Genomic DNA, 3810 nt, shown 5'->3' on the forward strand with positions numbered 1-3810 from the left:
AAAGAAAAAAATTGCCAACATTTATTGTATTTCTAAGATATTTGAATTAACTAATAAAATAACATGTAAAATATATACTTTTAATTTGATATTATTTGATACTGAATCAATACCCAGATAAAATATTTATTTTTTTTCTTTAGCAAAGACTGAAAAGGTGAGCCTCAAATATATGATTCAATATGAAATTTAATTAGAATATTGTCTGGTGTTGCGTATTTTTTTTTTTTACAATTCATATAATTAGGCGTACTGATGTACTTTATGGACTTTCTTTATTTCTGTTTTATAGCTAAACGTTCTAAAGACAAAGAGGAAGAAAGTGAATGCATTTGAAGGTGCAGGTCTGATTGCTTTTAGGGCCAATAAAGCTCAATGTCATTTTTTTCTTTAACCATACCTTATTTATCATATGTATCTTTTCTAAATAAACATTTGGGAAAGAATATAATATTGGCTTTAAGGTAATCTCAGTCTTCCCAAATTTTCATGCATGAATTAATTGCCAAGAAAAGAAGAAGTAAAAATTTTAAAAATAATTTTATCCCCTCGCTACAGAGTTGAATGGGATATATACGCATAGTAATGCACTTGTGAGTGAGTTGGTTAGGTTGTCTCTGTGTGCCTGACGGAAGTTACATAATTTGTATCTGGATATATATATATATATATATATATATATATATATATATATATATCCAATGAAAAAAAAAACAAGATTCACAAGACTCGAATAATCAATTCAACTGTAAGCGCTTTCTGCAGAAGTGGAAAAAAGGCTGCTGATTTGATATTCAAATAAAATAAATCAACTTACATTGTACTAGAACTTAAAGTTGGATGAGATTCAAAACTTCAAAGCTTCAAAACAACAAGGTATTAAGTCAATTACATTTAATGATGCCGTGTTCAAACTTTAAAGTTGATACTCGTGGGATAAAGGTTTCTAAAAGAGGTTTCCAACAGGATTTACGTAAATTTTTAACTATATTTTTTTATATAACAAGTTTCTACTAGATAAATTTTTTCCATAGAAAAATAATGCCACATACAATATTTTTTCTCAAGTGCCCCCCTCCCGATTTTTTTTTACTGTACTTGTTTACATAAATCAATAATAGATGCAGGCAAAAATAATCACCTCAAGACCCTATAAACTTTACATCATTTTAAAACCATAATGTTTTGATATGATGAGTTTCACTAGATAGATTCTTTTCCATAGAAAAAAAAATTCTATTCTATTCGTTTACATAACATAGTACCTCCCGCCAAAAAAAAAAAAAAAAAACAAAAACAAAAAAAAAAAAACATAAAGAACCATCTCAAGACCTAATAAATATTAGGCATGCACAGAATACTTGTTATTACTTTTTCTTGTACCATAAAATGTCCGATTCTTGGATTTCCGTGCCTTTTTAGAGTCGATTGAACACTATTTAGATAGCACCGATTAACATATATTCAAACCATGGCCTTTGGGTTTAGTTCGGCCCGCGATAATATTTAAATATTTACATGGAATAAATAGGAAAGAAATAATCTTTGAAATAAATTTTCAAAACAGAAATGTCAAAAACACTCACATTATTATACAAGCGTCTCATTAAAGTGCAGATTTACATTTGCCACTGTAGTCACGTTGATATCCAGAATCCCAATGTAGTTGGGTTTAAAGTGTACATTTAAGTTTGACTATATCATGACCACTTGGGGCTAGGATGGACCCACGATGGGCCCACAATTTTTTTCACGGAAATTTAGATTGTTTTTAGGGGAGTTATATAGAAACGCACTAATGTGTGCTTGTGTGTGTGTGGGGGGGGGGGGTGTAAGTGAGTGAGTGCGTTCGTAACGGAAGTTATGCAAGAAATAATTCATGTCAGGATCGGTATGCTCTTTTGCGAGGGGATGCTTCGCTTTGCATTTTGCAGTGCCCTTTTTATATATCTATATTTGAAACAAGCAATAAACTGTTTCCTGTAATATGAATGATTTTGAATTTCTTTGCAATACACGAGCAAACAATTTGTATTCAAAACATGTAAAACGTCGAAGTATTTCTCATTCACAGAAAAAACTTTAAATCTTATGAAGCATAATTTCTCTTAATTTTATGACTGAAATACTAAATCGTATATCTAAAGGATATATATAACTTTGTAACTTTATTATGACGTCTTCGGTTTTTACTCCTGTAATTAATGTCAATTTATACGAATGATATTTGAGATTAGATGACTGACAATAACAATTACAGATTATCATATTTATTTTTTTCAGGAAAACCAACTATTGGAGGAGGGTTCGTAGTTTTTAATATCCTCTCTGGCTTGATTTTATTTTATTCTAAACAATATTTTGTTACTTTCAATTGACTTCATGCTTATTATTTTTAAAATTCTGTGTATATCTTTTATATGTTTTCTTTCAAATTAGGGAAGGATCTGAGTATGCAGACCTAGAAGTCCTTGAAAAACCAAACACTTACGAAGAACTCTCTCATTATAACGAGGCTGTTGATAAAATATAATATGGATATCTGATGTAGAGGTACAGTTTACTCGAAGTAGAAAATTACAAAGTGTCATTATCAGCAGACATACTCCTATGTTTTCAACAAACTGCACCCATGCATTTGAGTTGTTTATTCCTAACTTTCGAACAGTGGATCTTATGTTAAGATTTCCTTTTAATTTTTAATTGGAAAAAAAAATTATTCAAATACAGCTTCTTTTAAAGGCAGTTCGATCGAATGAGGATTATATCATAACAAAAATTGCATACAATTAGAAAATTATGGAATTTATAAAGCTCGGGAATAAAGTAGCAAATGTATTTAAGTTAAGCCGATCACGCAGGATGAAATAACTTCAAGAGTACTGTGCAACAATATATTCGAGAAGTGGTGTAAATCAGATGTGAATACTTAAAAATTCCAAGGAACTTTTGGAAAATTTGAAATCACAAGATTTTACCAACATCAACAGCTTAAAAACTTACGACTTTTCAACTTTGTACACAACCATTCCCCACGATAAATTAAAGTCCCGGCTTTTTGATATCATTGACAGGTGCTTTTTCAATAAAAATGGAACTCGTAAATATACTTACCTTGTCATTGGTCATTTGCAAAATTATTTTGTTAAAAAACATTCTGATTGTTCACACAAGTACTCTGAAGTTGACATTAAAAAGATGCTTGAGTTTCTGATTGACAATATCTATGTGGATTTTGGAGACCAGGTCTTCCAACAATCTATTGGAATTCCCATGGGTACCAATTGCGCCCCGTTATTAGCAGACCTTTTTTTGTATTCATATGAAGCAGAATTTGTCCAAAATCTTGTACGTGAAAAGAAGAAAACACTTGCTGTGGCCTTCAACTCGACATTTAGATATATCGACGACGTATTGTCAATTAACAATGGCCATTTCCATTCTCATGTCGATACGATATATCCTTGTGAACTTGAGATAAAAGATACCACAGAGTCGGACACATCTGTTTCATATTTGGATATTTTACTTGAAAAAGACGTAAATGGTAATCTAACAACCAAGCTTTATGATAAACGTGATGACTTTAACTTTTCAAACATCAACTTCCCTTACTTATGCAGCAATATACCTTCATCACCTGCATACGGGGTATATATCTCTCAGTTGATTCGATACGCAAGAGCATGCTCTACGTATGTACAATTTCTAAAACGAGGTAAATTATTGACAAATAAGTTAATGAAACAAGAATATCAGCTGTCTCGTTTAAAGTCATAATTTCATAAGTTCTATGGTCGATACAATGAC

The 3810-nt window shown here is 30.9% G+C and overlaps 1 long non-coding RNA gene across 1 annotated transcript; it reads left to right on the plus strand.

The window, feature by feature from the left end:
• Positions 1-290: 290 nt before the first annotated feature.
• LOC133199021 (uncharacterized) lies at positions 291-3399 on the plus strand. Its single transcript, XR_009722720.1, has 3 exons — positions 291-344; positions 2284-2305; positions 2440-3399. It is a non-coding gene; the product is annotated as an uncharacterized LOC133199021 (long non-coding RNA).
• The last annotated feature ends 411 nt before the right edge of the window (positions 3400-3810 follow it).

This window comes from Saccostrea echinata, unplaced genomic scaffold, assembly GCF_033153115.1.
Source record: "Saccostrea echinata isolate AGI-Se365-2 ecotype Australia unplaced genomic scaffold, CSIRO_AGI_Sech_v1 ptg000033l, whole genome shotgun sequence".
In the NCBI taxonomy this organism is placed as follows: domain Eukaryota; kingdom Metazoa; phylum Mollusca; class Bivalvia; order Ostreida; family Ostreidae; genus Saccostrea; species Saccostrea echinata.